At 43.4% G+C, this 20,573-nt stretch overlaps 1 protein-coding gene across 4 annotated transcripts in view; it reads right to left on the reverse strand.

Annotated features, from left to right (window-relative positions):
- ACAN (aggrecan) overlaps positions 1 to 13,579 on the reverse strand; it is an 83,901-nt gene extending 70,322 nt beyond the window's left edge. For all 4 annotated transcript variants that reach the window (XM_081170998.1, XM_081171000.1, XM_081170996.1 and 1 more), the window contains exon 1: positions 13,204 to 13,579. The gene's annotated coding sequence lies outside the window, so the exon portion shown is untranslated. The remainder of the gene's footprint in view (positions 1 to 13,203) is intronic.
- Between the last annotated feature and the right edge of the window lie 6,994 nt (positions 13,580 to 20,573).

A 20,573-nucleotide genomic window follows, 5' to 3' on the forward strand; every position in this document is an offset into this window, starting at 1 on the left:
CGCTTTCAGGCTGCCCCGCTAAATGCAAGAAGGTCCACACATGAGGCCCACACATGAGGCAAGGTGACATCACTGCCTCAGACAGCAGGGTCTATGGGGCAGCAGATACCAATGTTGATCTCCCCCAACACCTAGTTCCTGATGTAGAGATCTTCCCTGACCCCTTCTTTCCTGGTGGGAAGGGGGCACCATTATAGGATTCCCCCTCAAGTTCCAGAATGTATTGGGGTGGCTCTGGTCACTGGGAACAGGGATGTTGGAGTGGGGCTGGCACACACTCCCACAATACCCTGTCTATACCTTGTTGCATGCATTCTCTGAATGCCTAAATAGAATACATACTTCTTTTTACAGTCAATTTTCTAGTAAGCCATCGCTCCTGTTTTGGACATAATTTTTTTAAATTGATTTCACAGGTTTTACAAATTTACTTATATTTCAATACATGTTTTTCTGAAAATTGTTGACTTCCCACCCTCACTTCCATACTGTTTTTATTCCCACCTTATACCTACTGCTTTATATAACATAAGGTAAAGGTAAAGGGACCCCTGACCATTAGGTCCAGTCGTGACTGACTCTGGGGTTGCGGCGCTCATCTCGCTTTATTGGCCAAGGGAGCCAGCATACAGCTTTCAAGTCATGTGGCCAGCATGACTAAGCCGCCTCTGGCAAACCAGAGCAGCGCACGGAAACGCTGTTTACCTTCCCGCTGGAGCGGTACCTATTTATCTACTTGCACTTTGAACTGCTAGGTTGGCAGGAGCAGGGACTGAGCAACGGGAGCTCACCCTGTCGCGGGGATTCAAACCGCCGACCATCTGATCGGCAAGCCCTAGGATCAGTGGTTTAACCCACAGCGCTACCTGCATCCTTTCTCATCACTGCTCCTGTTTTGGCTGTTTCGTGATGTCTGGTTAGCCTTATGAATATGAGTTTCTTGTGTTTCAGCGGCAGAGTATCTGCTTTGCAGATTCAATCCCTCGGTTCCCAGGTTCAATCCCAGGTTCAATCCCTAGCATCTCTGGTTAGGGTTAGGAAAGAACCCTCCCTGAAACTTGGAGAGCCACTGTCCGTCACTAGACAATACTCAGCTAGGTAGACTAATGGCCTGGCTCAGTACGAGGCAGCTTCCTATAAGTTACCTTTCTTCAGAGCAGCTGTGGGGAACTTCTAATCCATATTGGCTTAGACCATGCTGGCTAAGCCAGGCCCACCTGCTCTATACCTAATGCCAGGTGTTGGCTGAAAGAGGGTTTGCAGACAGCACTGATGAACAGCACCTGCCAATACCTGTGTAAGGCCCCATACACAGTGTGTTTCAAGCCACTCCAATAAGGCTTGTGTGTGTGCGTGCGTGCACACTAGAGCACTATGTTATGGGCATCATGTTTATGTTATGGGCATCATGTTATTTCACACACTGAAGCTTGTGAGGTATGCTCTGAACAGCCAGCATTATTCAAATATATGTTTCCTTAACACCCTATTGGCTTTGAAATAAATGGGAGAGACTATTGAGGAGTAAACCAAAAAGCATAGAACAGGTGGGGAGATAATAAGGCAGCTAATCTTGGTGTGAGTGAAAATGACACAAATAACAGAAGGTTATTGATCTTAGCACTCTGGTGCTGAGTTCTAAGATCAAAGACCCACTGGGTTGTATCTAATGTAGCGCTAAGTGACTTTGACTTGTTCTTTTGGCAAAATGCTTTGGTGCCAGCAGAACATTAGTTGCACAAGAGAACGCATAAGCAGTTTGCTTGTAGCTCTGTTGTGCAATAGATTATGTTACACCACAAGTGTCTGCTAGTACAACTGTTGCATTGGATTCCTCTGTTGTGCAGCATCAAAACTCATTCATCTGCTAGCTCAAGAGCCTTTGCACTAGCAGACAGAGACCACTGGGCACCGCCCCTTATCTCCAAAGTTAACACAGTGCTTAGATTGGAGGTAATGGTTCTTCACAACTGATGTCATTTGAGATCAGGTGACTGACAGGAGGGTATAAAGGTAAAGGTAAAGGGACCCCTGACCATTAGGTCCAGTCGTGGCCGACTCTGGGGTTGTGGCGCTCATCTCGCTTTATTGGCCGAGGGAGCCGGCGTACAGCTTCCAGGTCATGTGTCCAGCATGACTAAGCCGCTTCTGGTGAACCAGAGCAGCACATGGAAATGCTGTTTACCTTTCCTCCAGAGCGGTACCTATTTATCTACTTGCATTTGTAGTTTGCCCCAAAAACACTTGCAGGCAAAGGCCTTGTGGGTCTAATTATGGCCAAGGGTTGGAAGCTCCCCACTGATGCTGTAAGGGACACAAGAAGTAAAAGGAAGGAGGGAACAGGTGGTGGTGGCTACAAAAGGGCTAGAGATTAGAAGAAGCATTACAGGAATAAAAATGTCAAAACAATGCACTGTCTAAGGTAGTGGTGGTAAACCTATGGTCCTCCAGATGTTGTTGAACTACAGCTCCCATCAGCACCAAGAAGCATGGCCAAGGGGGGACCTTTGGCCCTCCAGATGTTGCTCAACAACAAATCCTATCATCCCTGGCCATTGGCCACACTTGTTGGGGCTGATGGGAGGTGTAGTTCAGCAACATCTAGAAGGCCAAAAGTTCCTTTCATGTGGCCTTAGATGTCATTTTTAGAGAAGCCTCAAAGAGACACTACAACTTGGTGACAAAGCTGGAATTCAGGAACACTGTGTCCTCATGGCTCACTGAGGTCATGCTGCTCCAGAATCTAATGACTATATCCTGTATGACTATATACTGAGTATAAGTTATTGATGGGCTCTTTGACATTTTATAAAATCACTGCCAAACTGGACAAGAAAAATGATGCTTTCAGAAGGGCAACACTCTCACAGTTTCTGGGAGATTGACTACAACTGACTTCCTCCGCCTCCAATTTGCACAATCTAGAGCTGCCTCAGTAAGTAGTTCACTACACAAATGTTGTGGTTGAAATATTTAAATTTGGACACCTAATACAAGCTCTGGGCAAATCTATATATGCCTACGATAACTAGCTAAATCATGGTAGCAGAGAGAATTGGAAGCTTATACGATTTAGGAATCAGGTGGTGGGAAAATGCATCCACAAAACATTACATTATAAATTTCTGCAGCAGGATGAACAGCCACCAGAGAAGGCAATTACTATGGCCAGGTTGTATGAAAGGGTTCAAGAATAAAGTTGCCTAATGGCTGCTATGTGTGGTGACTGCAGATATGTCCATTAATTGTGTCACTCAGCAATGTAGCAATCACAAGGGATGCTGCACCCCAGGATACAAATCAGACAAGCTCTGATAATCTTGGCTGCCACTCGGGACGGGGGAGAAATTAAATGTGGTTTGCATTTAAAGTCATAACCGCATACAAAAATGTATTTATTAAGAGAATGCTGTAGAATTTCAAGAGGATTTTTTTGAAAAAGTAATTGCTGAAGAAATGTGGAGAATTGAATTTTAAAAATGAGAAAGAGATAGAGCCAAACTGGACATTTGTAGCTTGTTGTTTTAAATATTGCATAAAATTGTTTTTTAAAAAAAATATTAATGTTGTGTTTTAATTGTTGTAACCCACCCTGGGACCTTAAGCTGAAGGGTAGGTAATAATATATATAATAATGGTAATGTTAATGATAACTGAACCACTCCTGAGAGCAGTGTGGCACAACAAATGCTACTTGTTTATATTGCAAATAATAAAGTGGACATCGAACTTGGATTTCTCACAAAAAAAAAGCCAGAGATGCAGACTAACTGCAATCATGGGCCAACCAAAGACATTTTTCCGCCTGAGGCAAAGGACAATATGCCTTCCTTACCACCAGCACAGGCATTTCCTTTTAACTTGGGACAGCATCCTTCACTGCACCTAAGGGCAGTAGGCTAGCTTAGGGACTGACAGGACAGATCACTTGGCTACACAGCTGCCTACTTCATGACTCTCAGCATCTGCCACCTGAGGCATCTGTGCCACTCTGCCTCATGATAGGGCTGGCCCTGGACAAACTTGTATGAGCTGCCTTGGCAACTGAAAATGAGGAGGAGGAAGAGGGCCTGGTTTATTTTATGAATTACAAAGGGAAAGGAAGTGTGGAAGTTAACAGGAAGCAGTCAGAGATAGTGTTTGATACTGGGAGTGAAAGGAATTTTGTTAGTGCCAAACTTTACCACACAATTAAGGCTGTTGCCCACAAATAACAACAACAAAAACCACTTATGCTCAGCTCCATCCATTCATGTTTATGGGTTACTGGGAAGCACAGTTCTAATAGAAAAATACTGTTGTATGTTGGTCATGGGGAACATCTACTTGCCTAGAAGACTGCTTTTGTTGTACATATTTTTCAGAAGGGAGAGTCAGTGAATCAGATTGCAATGGAGTCTTTAGTTCTTAAAGACTCCAAAACCTAAGAATCTGAAATTTCTGTGTTCCTTCCAGGCAATTTCTGACTCTCTCGCTCCCCCCCCCCTCTCCAATTATGTAGGTATCTCAGAACCACTTTCTGGACTAAAATGGGCTTTTCTTGAACTGTTCTACAGTGACAGTGCTTTTCAGCACCTGAAAATTGCACCAACCTAGGACCATTGTCTTGTCTATTATAACCTTCATGTACAGTGGTACCTCAGGTTAAGTACTTTATTCGTTCCAGAGGTCCGTACTTAACCTGAAACTGTTCTTAACCTGAAGCACCACTTTAGCTAATGGGGCCTCCTGCTGCCGCCGCGCTGCCAAAGCACGATTTCTGTTCTCATCCTGAAACAAAGTTCTTAACCTGAAGCACTATTTCTGGTTTAGCGGAGTCTGTAACCTGAAGCGTATGTAACCTGAAGCATATGTAACCCGAGGTACCACTGTACCAAACACTGAGGGACAGTGCTGTTGAACTAAGAGTCATTTTGCTACAGATTTAACCAGCTGAATCTTGTAAACCTGTAGTAAATGCCAGCTGCTCCCCTTTCTACTCCAGAGAAGCGGTATTCACAGAATGAACATAAAACTCTGTGGCATGTATGGTTCATAAAACATTGCAATGCTTGCTTCTGAGGGACATCATTTTGTGTTGCTGACTGATCACAAAGTACTCATACACCTGCTTCAACCAACTAAAAACAATGTCTTACCATCTTGAACTCAGCATCTCACTGGGAGATGACAACACTCACTATGCTTGTACTATCAAACACAGCTTTAGGAAGCCCAACACAGTTGATTTTATTATTACATCTTACACTCTCTGAAATGGGGTGAAATTCCTTGTTAAGGCTGTCAACATGTGTATTTTGTGGTTCAAGGCACTATCTCTTGCAAGAAAAGATATCAGTAGGATGTATTTCTCACTACGTTGAAACATATTATTCAATCTGGCAACTGATCACACAGACAGTGCCCACTTAGTTGCACCCTTTCAAGCATGTAAACTGCTTGGAGGATTTTGTTGTTGGTGGTGTATACATCTTATTAAATAACCAATTTTGCCTCTGGCAAAATTTCCGTCCATGAGGATGTTCTGTCAAGAGGTGAGCGGGTTGTTATGCCTGCTGCAGCTGCTATACCTGAATCTAAGATACGCAATTGATTGAAGGTGGCTCATGATAAGATGCATCATGGGGTTCTATGGACCAAACAACTTCTATGTGCAAAGTTTTATTGGCCAAATATGGGTTCTGATGTGGAACGCTATATCAGGAACGTGCTGATTATGGATGGACCCAACCTTCACATGATGATCAACCAACATGACCTCTTCAGTTAGCACACCATCCTTGGACCAAGCTAGGCATTGATGCATGAGACATGTACTCCAAACCTTTGTGCTCAAGTCACTGATGATTAGGGCTGTGTACCAGATTTGGCCAAAGCCCAAATCTTGAACTGAATCAGGCTCAAATGGGGGGGGGGGGTCCAGGCTTTTCCTGAGTTGGGTGGAAACAGCCTCAAATCACCCCACATTGGACTACCCAGAGTGATCTGGGGCTGTCAAGGGGCAGAATGTCAGGCAGGAATGAGAGGCAGGCAGCCCCAGTATGTTCCACCACAGGGAATGGGCTGGGGAAGCAGACTCCAGCAGGACTGAAACTTCCACTCACTAGCTGGTGAGCAAAGGATTCAATCCTGCAGGATGCAGGTGATCATTCACAAGCACGTTCCCTGCAAGGAAGGAGGTAGAGCATCTCAATCCCAGTGGCGTAGCGTGGGTTGTCAGCACCCGGGGCAAGGCAAGTAATTTGCGCCCCCTAACCCGTGGATTTGCGCCCCCTAACCCGTGTATTTGCGCCCCTAACCCTACCCCCCAGATGTTGCGCCCGGTGCAGCCGGCCCCCCCTGCACCCCCCACGCTACGCCACTGCTCCATCCCCCTCTCAAAACCCCAATTGAACATTTGCCCCATGCCTCAAATTGATTTGGGACTGGATCTGGGTTGGGTGTTCCTTTGCTGTTTGAAGAAAACCCTACAAGCAGCTCACTGTGAAAGGCAGAATTGGAAAATAGAATTATTAAAGATCTTTATGGCCTATTGACCTACTTCATGCAGAATTTCAGAGGAGGCATTTCCCAGATTGCATTTTTCTTGTCAGATTCATACCAAACTAGGGTCAGGGTGAAATTTGATTAAGTTTTCATTTGAAGGCAAACCTACCTAATCTGCACTTTCTAAAGCAACACACAAACCGAAGCAGAGTCATCCTGTAAAGCTGGCACTTCCCCAGGTTTTTGCAATGCAGTTCTCCAGCCAAGTAAAGTGTGCATGTAAATGCATATATTAGTAAAAAAAACCATACAAAAATATATCATACCAGGGGAAACTGCCTTGCAAAATTGCAAAGAAAAAAAAGTATGTATTAGGAGAAATCTGCACTAAAATGCTGATCAAAAATCAATCAATCAATCAATCACACACTGATGTGGAGAATGGAAGACTGGAAAAATGAGGAACTGAGATGTTCTCCAAACTGACAGATGTGCCCATCCCATCCATGCACCAAACTTCCTGTGCTCAGCAGCAGAACCAGGACAAGGTGAAACAATATAGTGATGCAAAACAAAGGGCTAAAGGACACAGCATCAGAGTTGTGGGCCTGCTTCCATTCTGGGGAACCATTGGCACTTCAGACATTGGTGAACTACAACTCCTATCTCCACTGGCCATTGACCATGCTTGCTAGGTCCAATGGGAGATGTAGTTCAGGTGCCCCACAACCTGGTCAACATTGCTAGTACTATTGCAGGTGATAAATTTCAGCCAACCTGTAGACATGAGCACCGTGTGATTCTTAGGAGCAGATTGCACGCTTCCTTTGAGCATATGAACCCTGAAAATGGGAGTGTTGTAATTAGAAACATTGAACATCTGCAAAAGGTCCCACCTCGGGTACCAGCTTGAGTATGGAGATGCAGAGGTTCCTCATCATAATTCTGATTCAGCTACAACTGCTGAAGCATCCAGTGACAACAGGAGCAAGGAGATAGGGGAAGCAGAGGCTACACTTCTATGTCAAACCTTCTCCAGAGAAGACGGCTATTAAGTGCATGAGCTGTTTGGTGACCCTCCAGATTTAAAGTCCAGATTAAATAGGATTTTAAGGATCTAGTTCATTTATATAAATATGCATTTTAGAAAAATAATAATGTAAGAGTGGGCTTAGGTTTTGATCTAATGTAGTGTATTCTCTTATAGATACTCCTGCTCTTCTACATCTCCCAGAAGTCTCTGTAAGGCAGCAACAGGGATCCTTTTTCAGCCTGAGGGCCACATTACCATGTGCACAACCTTCTGGGGGCCACATGCCAGAGGGGGACACTGGCCGGAGGCAAAAGTGAGCAGAGCAATGAAAGCGATTTTTTACTTTTATACAGTAGTCTAGTTTCTACACACATACCTGTCCCCAGTGGGGTTTTTTCTAGAAAAAATGGGCTAGTACTCACCAGCAAGCAGGGAGCAAGGCCAGCACATGTGGGTGGGGCGTGGCCTGATGCCAAGGCTGGGTGGTGAAGGCAGGTGAGCTGCTTGACACTCCCCTGCCTGCCCACCCACCTGCCAGGGCATTGAAGAAGAAGAAGAGTTTGGATTTGATAACCCACTTTATCACTACCCTAAGGAGTCTCACTGTGGGTTAAACCACAGAGCCTAGGACTTGCCAATCAGAAGGTCGGCGGTTCGAATCCCTGCGATGGGGTGAGCTCCCGTTGCTCGGTCCCTGCTCCTGCCAACCTAGCAGTTTGAAAGCACATCAAAGTGCAAGTAGATAAATAGGTACCGCTCCAGTGGGAAGGTAAACGGCGTTTCCGTGCACTGCTCTGGTTAGCCAGAAGCAGCTTAGTCATGCTGGGCACATGACCTGGAAGCTGTACGCCGGCTCTCTCGGCCAATAAAGCGAGATGAGTGCCGCAACCCCAGAGTTGGCCATGACTGGACATAATGGTCAGGGGTCCCTTTACCTTTACCTTTAAAGAGTCTCAAAGTGGCTAACAATCTCATTTCCTCTCCTCCCCCACAACAAACACTCTGTGAGGTAAGTGGGGCTGCGAGACTTCAAAGAAGTGTGACTAGCCCAGGGTCACCCAGCAGCTGCAAGTGGAGGAGCGGGGAAGCGAACCCAGTTCACCAGATTATGAGTCCACCGCTCTTAACCACCACACCATGCTGGCTCCCATTGCTGCCCAGGTGAAAAGGCCTTCCCTGCCTGGCTTGGGAGGTGGCAGCAGGGCTCCAGGATCCTGTCAGAGCATCGTGCCTCCTCCCCTAAGCTGAGCAAACACTTCCCAGGCTTGGGGAAGGAGGCGCCATGCTCTGATGGGGTCTGAGAGCCCTCCCACCTCCTTCCCTCTCCCCACCCCAGATGATACTACTGCATATTGTTGTGTACCACCAGAAGAAAGCACTGCCTGTCTCTATCCTCTGCCTAGGCAAGAAGCATTATTAGAGTTCAAGGATACATTTCACCAAGGCATAAAACACTCAAGGAGGGTGCAAAGCAGGGGCAGTAAGGGGGGTGGGTCTTGAGGGGAGATCAAGGGGTGGATCTAGTGGGTGGATCCAGGAAGGGAAAAGCCAAGGCAAAGGTCTAGCTTCAGAGCCTGAAGGATTGTTGCATCAGGGGGCCGAGCAAGGGCAAAATGTGGGAGGAGCCAATATAAATTAGGAGATTGGAAATTTGGAAAATTAGACAAGCCAGGGGAAGGAGTAGGAAGAGATCTGGCAGGGCCAATGCAAAGTCCTCAGTGTACGGTTTTCACCAGAACCTGATGCTTCAATGAAGAAAAAGTGAAATTTGCTCCGCTGGTTTATTGTTATTATTTTATTCCACCATTTCTTTGGGCTTGCCCGTACTTCCACTTGTCTCATGCCTAGAAAGCACAGGTCTGAGTGGTTTTGCCTTTGCTGTGCTGCTTTCCCCCAGAAAACGCACTCTTTAGCGTTAAATCAGAATAAACAGCAATCTGTTGAAAAATGGATTGCCATTTGTTCTGATTCGGTGCTATACCATAAGTGTTCCTGGGGGGAAATGGCAGGGCAAATGGAGGTGTGAATAAGCCTTCTTTTACATACCTGTCCCACCCCCTCAACCCCAGTGTCTACATGTTCTTGTATGTAACAAAAACTATTCATTTTTCTTTAAGAATCCGGCGCTGCGTATTGGCTGGGTTGTGTGACCCAACAAGGCCAAAAACTAAATCCTTATTATGTACACATCCAGTCTCTTTGTGAAATAAAGTTTAGGCCCCATATACATGACCCATGACTTGTTCTTCTTCTTTGGTCTCATGGACCACTTTCAGAAGAGCCAGTCAAAAGACTCACAACTTATGCATGTCCTCTGTAGTAAGGACGCAACAAACAATATCGTACCTCAGTGACACTGGTAAGTATCTTTTTCATTGCTGTTTCAGGGCTGGTGCAAAACCTGTCCACTTCCTCCCAAGGCATTATGGTCACTGAAGTAGCAGATCAAAATTTAAGTCTTCAATTAAGGAGGGTATATAGTCCTCCTACCACTGTTTAATCCTGTAAGGTACGTTAGGCTGAGAGACAGTGACTGGCCCAAGGTCACCCAGCAAGCTTCATGTCTGAGGAAGGATCTGAACTCTAGTTTTCCAGGTTCTAGTCTGGCACTCTAACCACTGCTCCACACTGGCCCTCTTCTTAAGTGCATCCCAATGATATTTATTAGCACAGACTATGACTTTTCTCCCATAGATACACATGGCTATTGTATACTCCTAGAAAGGTAACTGTGTTGGTTCATTTTACGGGTTCCTCAAGGTTCTTCAGTGCATTTTCTCCCAGGCATTTTGGGACAACGTTGCGATAGCAGTGGGACCTGCCTCTACTGCCACAGAGTTGCCTCCTATCTATTAAGACAAACCTGAAAGTGGGAAGGGGGAATTCAATCTATATGCACAGGGGCCAAAGACCTTAAGGGATCTCTCTATGCTTCCTCCTCATTCCAGTGATATACAATTTCTTAGTAAATAACACCATTTGGCTAAATTGCTGTTACCCTCCCAATAATCGTTTCAAAGCACTAGTGGGCAATGCTGATGGATTTAACAATTGCTTTTTTAAAAGCACCTGATAACTTTTCCTGCTCGTCTTTACGATTTACACAGCCAATTTGGACTGACTTGTAGAAGTGAGCAATTTGCTTTAACCATTAAAAAAACAAACAGATTATGTTCCTTCTGAGTGTTACCGCTGTTGGAAGAAGTCTAAGACGTTTTTTTAAAAAAACAAATAAGACTAATAGAGCCATAGAGAAAAGAAACTTTCTAACTGGATAGGGTAGGGGGAAAATGTGAGGTTTTGGCATCAGGTTGAAAATGCAAACTTCCATGAGTAATGAAGGGGTTGAAAGAAGAAGAAAAAAAGCAGTCTCCATGTAGAAACGACACTTTCTTTTCAACGTGAAACCGCAGCTTGGAAAAATTGCACTTTCTGTGCATTCATTCAAAAGGAAGGCGGGTATTTAGAGATTCTAAGCAGATCCCTGGACTTTAAAAGAATGCCAAGTCACTGTAGACCTTGCAACAAACCATATTTCAACAGCAACAAATCCCTGTTAGCTGCCCAAGTCTATTGATTTTTTTAAAAAAGTTTTATTTTAGAATGTAGGACAAACATACTCCCCCCTCCTTTCCTGCAGCCATTCATCCATCATTTGTACTAGTGTTGAGCTCAGCAGCCACACAATCCTATGGTAATTACAGCCTCTTTAACTACACAATCACCCTCACATATAATGGAAGTCACAGACAGATTATACCAGGAGGTGACATCAAAGTACAAACACATTCGATAATTCTTGGTTTTGCAGCATAGCGATTTTTGAATCTTGCTCAACAGTGGCGAGCTCTGTAATTTCCAGTTTTGCAGAACGGTTTGCAAATACATTATTAGCAAATCTGTAATTTTGCTGTTTGGTATCAGTGCTTTGCTTTATGAGTCACCATTGACCAAGGCAGGCAGTGTGGGCTTGGGAAGTGGGCTGAGGACATGGGCTCTGAGCCACGAAACTCACTTGATGACAATGGACCAATCCCTATCTCTCAGGGTGGCCTACCTCGCAGAGCTGTTGTGAGGAAAAATTAGGAAGAGTCCATGCGCGCCACTCACAACTCCATGGAAGAAAGAGTGAGAAGCGCCTATGTGATAAACTGAGGCTGTAATCCTAAACCCACTTAAACGGGGAGTAAACCCCATTGATTTCAATAGGATTTCCTCCTCTTGTGTAGATATGGTTAGGATTGCAGCCCAATTCTAAACTTAGGCCGAGCTATGGTAAATTCACCCCATAGTCGTTGTGCACTGCTATTCCATATACAAATGCTTGACGCTTTAACTTGGTCTACATTTTTAAGCAAACTGTTCTGATGTGGACTTCCTAAACTAATAGGCATATTAGAATATAGTTGTCATTGGCTTTTCACATTTCTCTGAATTTTGTTATACAATTCTCGGCTCAACCCCCCCCCCCAAAAAAAAAAAAATCCACGCTGTATATAAAGTGCTTTTTGGAAATAAAACATATACAAGAAATGCATTTTTAGAGTAAAATGCATACAAAATGCAGATTTGTTTCTGTGTTGCTGTTTTTAAAAAAATAAAAATTACAGAATGATGAGGAGGCAGGAGAGAACAGATTTATGAATGAACACATCTGAATGAACTAACACAGAGCAAAAATAGACTGGATACAATTTGTTCTCACTGAATTTAGCCAAAGCCACGGAAGCAAATTTCGTGAGGCAAGCTGAAGATTTGAAAAGATGGAGATGTACAAATGCTGTTGTTTCACGATCAAAAACAAATAGTTGAATCCTGCTTTATGAATGGATTTCAGAAGCATCGATTACATTTGTCAGCATTCATTCTCTCCTTATTTTCTCCTCATTCTGATTTATGTGGATTGTAAGCTCCTTGCAGCCAGGGACCCATCTATGCTTCTATTCCATGTAACTCTACAAGGTGCTGTAAGTATGATCATGGCATGGTATAAATAAAAATAAGATGATATTTGTCTGGGGTGGAGTAGGGAGGGACAATGACAGAAACTTTTTCTGATAGAAAACAAGAGGCTTGCAGAATAAATTTTCCACTAAAGTGCCGTCTGTATTCAGATGGCATAATTTATTGGGGAGAGGGCTGGGCGGTTGACCCCTAACCCTACTCTACGTCTTGTGCACCAGCTATTCTTTCATTATAATCAGAGTCTGTTGTTATTATTATTGTTTTAGCAAGCAAACTAGGCAATGCCCTTCTTCGGACTATAGATCTATTTCCTTGAAATTTCAACAGACTGAGTTGCTGGCAGAGTCTGATTTTTTTCTTGGTTGCTTGGCAACAGTGGGCATCGCACATGCACACGCTTCTCTGACATGAGCAAACTTTTCTGGGGTGCAACTTTTTACAACAAGTTGGGTGTCGAAACCACCCCATATTCTTGCATTCCTGCACATACATAATCCATTGAATCAGACTGACAGCTCATCTGGCCAAGGATGTGGTCAGCGAGAGCCCTCCAGGAATTCTACAAGCATGGCATGAAACCTTCAACACTGTTCAATGCTCCAAGCATATGCCATTCAAAGGTACCACTGCCTCGGGATTCTAGGGGGAAACATCCAATCCATCCCACCTTGGTTAAAAATAAAATACTTAACAGCAAAAAAGGAAAAATACATGCTTACCTTCAACAAATTCAGTGCTTCAAGAATTTAAGTCCCATACACCTAACAGAGCAATAAGGATTCTTGTGTGTTAAGAAAGAGGTTACAACGTCCGGCGATCCCTTGTAGATCCCCTTCACAGCCTCCAGATGAGATTTCCTGCTTTTGTTTTGTGGATAGATCTTCCCCCCCTCCCTGGTTTATTAACCTCCCAAGAAGAAATCAAAATTATTGGTACGTCAGGTTCCTTTCATGCAGTGGCAGCAAAAGCAGCAGCAGCAGCAAGGTTGATTTTTTGGAAGGAGGAAAAAAAATCAAAAGAGCGAAGGGGTGGGGGTGAGAGATTTTAAGCAACAGCCCACGTTGAGCTGCTACTGGCTGTGAAAAGAGACTTCCAGGCTCCTCCTGTCCCTCCTTAGATACCTCTTGCTATAGCTGGCAGATTGCTAAAGGCACTGAATCCTCCTATGAAAAGTTTGAGTCAAGGTAGGCAGGCATCCAGGAAAAATAAGACAGGAGCTTGGGTGGGGAAGAGGAGGGTGGTGGGAGGCAGCAAAAGGAAGGCTGTAAGAGAGAAAAGAGAAGCCAAACCTCTTTGGGGGGGGGAATGGGGGGGGCAGAAGAAAAAGAAAGGATGACCAAAAGTCCTGAATAGGGAGAACAGGGAATTGGGGGTTTTATTTTATTTAAAAAAAAAACCAAAACAGCCGTTTGGAGGGAGAGAGAGAGCAGCCAAACTATGTACCACAAGTGGTTGAAAGTAAGGAAGAATATAAGGAATGAGGTTAAAGAGAGAAGCAGGACTTGTGCAAAAATGGGGATGTGGGGGGGGGAGAGAATCGAGATATATCTAATTAAAATCTCTCAGCAAGACGAGTGGGTGAAAATGAGGGCGAGGGTGCCTGCAATGCAGTCAATAATGCTGCAGGCTGGCTAAGGGAGCTGTCAGGATAAATATTTGGAGCATCTTCCGTAGGGGGTCACCCAAAACATGCAAGTCAGGCAGAAGAGAGGAAAGTTCAGAGGATTCCAGTTAGGGTGCAATTGGCAGGCGTCCGGCTACACAGACACGGAATATTAATTAGTATTCATTTATTGCATTTATACTTCACCTCCCTCTGTCCCCACAAGGAGTTCAAGGTGGCTTAAATTGTTCTATCCCCGCCTCCATTTAATCCCCACAATAACCTGTGAGGTTGATTAGGCTGAGAGGCTGTGAGCTGGTTCAAGGTCATTCAGTGACCTTCATGGCAGAGTGGGGATTTGAACCCCGGTCTCCCAGGTCTTAGTCTGACACTCTCACCACTACACCACACTGCCTCTCCAGTGGGAAGACACTGGCCAAGCAGCCCATAGGTACTTCTGCTGAGGTTACCATTCAGTTTGTCCTGTCGTGTGCTGGTCCTGAACAGAACTTAGCGGAAAATGGTACCTTGCTAGGAAGATGCAGCGAGAAGGGAGCAAGAAGAAGACAATTGGTGCCATGTATATTGTGATGGATTTGTGAGCAGGGACTTCCCTTGAAACTCTAGAAATTAATAAGTGGTAGGATTTTGATTATTTGGGATGTGGGAAGGGAGAAATATAAGCCACAGGGGAATTCTTGAGCCAGCCTATGCAAAACAACCTGGTCATTGGCAATGCAAGGGAACTGTCTTCGCGTGCCCCCTTTGCCCTGAGATGTGAACAGAGAGTGGGGTGCCAGGGTTATTGGGTGTGAAGTGACAGGAAAAGAGAACTTTTAGCAGGGTGTTCTGGAAAGAGGAAGGAAGAAGAGAGACTGGGGTCCATCTTGGGCAGGCTGGCTGAAGGCTGGCTGGGAGAGATGGCTTGGACTCCAGGGCTGCACTGCCGTGGGGTGCAAGCCCCTCTTGAAATGATCATGCCATAAGATCTGGCCCTCCTCCATGCAGACTGAAGGTGTAAATAGGTGAACAAACCATATTTCTAAAAGCTACGACAGTCTCTGCCATGTCTCAGTTCTCCAAAGGAACACAGATCCTGGAAGAGTGCCTGGAACCCCCATGAATCTTGCAGAGAGTGGGGGCGGCGCATGACTTTTGTAATATATTTGTCTATCAATGTTCTTTATTAGAGTTCAAGGACACATTCCAGCCAGGCAAAAACATTTGGGGGCGTGTGTGAGGCAGGGCCAGTGAGGGCTGTGGCCTGGGGAGAGTTCTGAGGGGCAGATAAAGAGTACTATCCCTGTTCTATACCTTTGCAGTTACTATTTTCTAAAACAAATGAATCAATGAATGAATATGGTTGGAAGCGCCATACTTGTGATGGACGGAAAAGTGGCAACAAATGCTTCAGTGAGAAGCAACTAGAAGGACCACTGTTCATTTCAGTTGAAATAAATATGTTCGTGTGTTTTAAGTAGTTAAATGTGCACGTTTTTTCATATGTGGCGGACTTGTAAAAGGGTAAAAGAGTATTGGGAAATGATCCATAATGAATTGAAAAAAAAACGTTTAAAAGTAATCCCCCCCCCCCAAACCAGAGTCCTTTCTGTTGGGGATAATTCAGACTGAAATTCCCAGGTGTCAAAAAAGGTTATAGGCTACTACTGTGGCCCATGTTTTGTTAGCCCAAAAATAGAAAACGAGCGAGGTCCCAAACAAAGAAGAATGGCAACTTAATTTGACAGAATATGCACAGCTTGCAGACCTAACATACAGAATAAGAGAACCAGAAGAGCACACATTTAAAGAAGATTGCAAAACATTTATTGAATTTATGGGAAATAATTGTGTACAGCTGAAAACGCTGGCAGCATTAAGATAAATACAACAGTGTAAACAAGTTTTGAGGGATGTAATAATGGAATACTGAATGGTATAAAAAGGTAAAGGGACCCCTGACCATTAGGTCCAGTCGTGACTGACTCTGGGGTTGTGGCGCTCATCTCGCTTTATCGGCCAAGGGAGCCAGCGTACAGCTTCCGGGTCATGTGGCCAGCATGACTAAGCCGCTTCTGGCGAAGCAGAGCAGCACACAGAAACACCGTTTACCTTCCCGCCGGTATAGTTTTTGTTAAATATGCAGGGATTTATTATATGTAAAATGAACCATGGAAAGAGAAGGGAAGTCACTGATATCTTAAGGATGTAAAATGAGTATTTTAAATTGTAAAACAGAAAATAAAAATATTGTAAAACAGAGCCACCAAGAACTGCAGAGTTTCAATACAGGGACATGGGGGAAAGCTGCCTTAAAGCAGGCTAGAGTATTTCTCTGTCAAGACCAGTACTGACTATAATGATTCACAGCAGCTCTCAAGGGTCTCAGACAGAGGGTCTTTCACATGCTACCTGACCCCTTTCACTGAAGATGTCGAGGACTGAACTTTCTGGATGCAAAATATAATTTGTTCTGAACAGACATGAGCAGTTTGTTGACACTCAGCTCTTCCCTCTTGTTTTGATTTTCGGATCCCATTTATTTAATTCACAAGGTTTATATACTGCTTGATTGTCATGAAACCTCCAAGTGCTTTACCAAGGGAAGGAAACAATAAAATGATCAGTGAAAAGCAACTATTAAACACATTCAAAACATATTTAAAATCATCAGTGAGCTAAGAAACCAAATAAAAACTCATCAATATTCTACATGTCTGGATAGGCTTTTCTAAACAAAAGCACTCGATAAAAACAGTACAGTGGTACCTCGGGTTACATATGCTTCAGGTTACATACGCTTCGGGTTACAGACTCCGCTAACCCAGAAATATTACCTCGGGTTAAGAACTTTGCTTCAGGATGAGAACAGAAATTGTGCTCTGGTGGTGCAGCAGCAGCAGGAGGCCCCATTAGCTAAAGTGGTGCTTCAGGTTAAGAACAGTTTCAGGTTAAGTACAGACCTCTGGAACGAATTAAGTACTTAACCTGAGGTACCACTGTACCGTGAAGGAGACTGTCTTAAGTCAAGAGGCAGGGTTTTTTAGAGTGGGGCTATGGCCAACCTAAAAGATTGATTCCTTTTTAAAAAAAATAATATTTATTAGTTTTCCAACAAATTAAACACAACACTGCAAAACACCAAAAAAGAAAAAAACGTACAATACAATACAATATAAAATAAAAGAAACAAACAAAACAAAACAAAACAAAAACCATTTAAAACACAATCCAATTTCAACATCTTATCTTTCTTTCCCTTATTTCCTCGACCTCCTCACACCTCCCTTTTTGTATTCCACTTCTATTAATTGTTTCAGCAATTCCTTTCCATCTTCCTCTGTTTTCTATCCTATAATTGTCTTAACACATTCTAACCTTATTTTCCCTTTAATACTCTATTAATCTATTTATACTTAATTCCTTATAACATTTCTACTAAAGCCATATAACTTCATTCCAACATTTTTCTAACATTCATTAATTTTACAGTATTTCTGTAAATAGTCTTTAAACTTTTTCCAGTCTTCTTCCACCGACTCTTCTCCCTGGTCTCGGATTCTGCCAGTCATTTCCGCCAATTCCATGTAGTCCATCAACTTCATCTGCCATTCTTCCCTGGTGGGTGAATCTTGTGTCTTCCAGTATTTCTCGATGAGTATTCTTGCTGCTGTTGTTGCATACATAAAAAAAGTTCTATCCTTCTTTAACACCAATTGGCCGACCATGCCCAGGAGAAAGGCCTCTGGTTTCTTAAGGAAGGTATATTTAAATACCTTTTTCATTTCATTATAAATCATCTCCCAGAATGTCTTAATCCTTGGGCACGTCCACCAAAGGTGAAAGAATGTACCTTCAGTCTCATTACATTTCCAACATTTATTATCGGGCAAATAATAAACTTTTTCAAGCTTAACTGGTGTCATGTACCACCTATAAATCATTTTCATTAAATTTTCTCTTAGGGCATTACATGCCGTAAATTTCATACCTGTGGTCCATAACCGTTCCCAGTCAGCCATCATTATGTTATGTCCAACATCTTGTGCCCATTTAATCATAGCTGATTTCACCGTTTCATCCTGAGTGTTCCATTTCAACAGCAAGTTATACATTCTTGACAAATTCTTGGTTTTTGGATCTAACAATTCTGTTTCCAATTTTGATTTTTCCACCTGGAAACCAACTTTTTTGTCCAATTTGTATGCCTCCATTATTTGATAATAATGGAGCCAATCTCGCACTTTGTTTTTCAATTTTTCAAAGCTCTGCAATTTTATTCTCTCTCCATATTGTTCCATTTGGCCTCCATATTGAGTTTTTTCTGTGCCTTCGCTTCCATTGGTGACAACCATCTTGGAGTTTTTTTTCCTAACAAATCCTTATATCTTATCCAAACATTAAACAATGCTTTTCTAACAATATGATTTTTAAATGCTTTATGTACTTTTACCTTATCGTACCACAAATATGGATGCCAACCAAATACATTGTTAAAACCTTCTAAATCCAACACTTCAGTATTTTCAAGAAGCAGCCATTCTCTCAGCCAGCAAAAAGCAGCTGATTCATTATAAAGTTTAAGGTCTGGCAGGGCAAATCCACCTCTTTCTTTAGCATCCGTTAATATCTTAAATTTTATTCGAGGCTTCTTGCCCTGCCAAACAAATCTAGAAATAGCCTTCTGCCCTAAAAGATTGATTCCTTACAATGCTCACCGAGTGTTATGTGGCAGTTCCACAGATCATAGAATCATAGAGTTGGAAGAGACCAACATGCCAACATGATGTTCGAAGCCACAGTCCTGAGATTAATAGTCTCATTCTGGATCAAGGGAAGCCCCACATAGAGCACATCATAGGGAGGTGCTGAAGAAGATAAGGAGTCAGTGTTTGGCATTATTGCTGGAGGAGTGGATAGGGGCAAACAAACAGCAGCTTAATCCAACCAACGGGATAGAGGAAAAATTTGATACAGTTCATATTTTAATGCAAACCTATCTAATTTGCGTTTTCTGAAACAATATGCAAACTATAGGAAAGCCATCCTTTGAAATTCTCACTTCTGTAAATGTTGTGAGGTGGTTCTCCAGCCAACTAATGAAAAAATAATAATAAATACATATATTAATGAAAACAACGTATAAAAATGCATTGTATTGGGAGAAACTGCTTGCAAACATGGGTCCAACTGCACAGAAAGACGGATATGTTCAGAGAAATTTGCACTAAAATGCTGACAAATTTTCACGAGGGCTTTAGAAAACATCTGTTGCAAACTGATGCAGAAATTTAGAGAGAGGAATTTAGGAATGAGAAATGGACAGAAGCCGAAATTGACAGATTCACCCACTCCTGTCCAGCCAGTGAAATGCTCTTGGCTGGGGTTCTGTTGATCTGAGTGCCCATATACAATCTGTTCTCTGTTGAATTGCATTCCCCTCAAAGATCACATTCACAAGTTTGGGGAGGGGAAGGAAGGAGTTACTCCTGAAATCAGCATTGGTACCAGATGTCCAAGTGGCAGCAGCAGGGCTTTTATTCAGTGCCAGCTAGTGTTTCAGCTGTTACCTTTTCTAAAAAAAACCACACCTGGCCATGTCCTAGCTTCATGCCCACCCTGATTACTGCTACTTTAGATTACTAAAATGGTCTTTGTGTAGGGCTGCCCTTGAAGACAGTCTGGGAACTGTAACTGCCGGGATTTTGACAGAGACTTGGCTCATGTCCACACCACACATTTAAAGCACTTTTGTACCACTCTAACAGTAGTTTTTTAAGCATGCTGGGGATTGTTAGGAGACCCTCCCCCCAGAGCCACAATTCCCAGACCTCCAAATATTCTACAGACCTTGCCCATTTGAACAGTTTCACGAATTGAAAAGAACTTGTGGGTCAGTGGATTGTTATCATATGGGGCAGGGGCTAAGCCCTAGAAATTAATAAATGGTAGGATTTTGATTAATTGGGATATGGATGAAACTACAAGCTGCAGAGTTGTGCCAGACAGGGAAACCCTGGGCTGGTTTATGCAAACCAGCCTGGCTGGCCTTGTGAAGAGCAGCAAATGTATTAATGGGGTTAATGGGCCATTTGAGAGGAATATTTTGCCTTGGAGAGAAAGGAGGAGGCGGAGGAGGAGGAGAAGAAGAAGAAGAAGAGGAAGAAGAAGAAGAATGACTGGGATCCATCTTGGGCAGGCTGGCTGAAGGCTAGCTGCATTGCTCTGAGGGACAAGCCGCTCTTGAAATGACTATGCTGTAAGATCTGGACTCCCTCCATACAGAATGAAGGTGTAAATAGGTGAATAAACCATATTTCTTAAAGCTACAACAGTCTCTGCTGTGTCTCAGTTCTCCAAAGGAACACAGACCCTGGATGAGTGCCTGGAACCCCCTGAAATCTTGTTACCACTTGGCAGAGAAAAGGAGAGTCACCCAACTTTTGTAACAGCATAATGTATGGAATTCTCTGACAATAGGTATAG

This window comes from Podarcis bocagei (assembly GCF_964188305.1).
Source record: "Podarcis bocagei genome assembly, chromosome: 14".
NCBI lineage: Eukaryota > Metazoa > Chordata > Lepidosauria > Squamata > Lacertidae > Podarcis > Podarcis bocagei.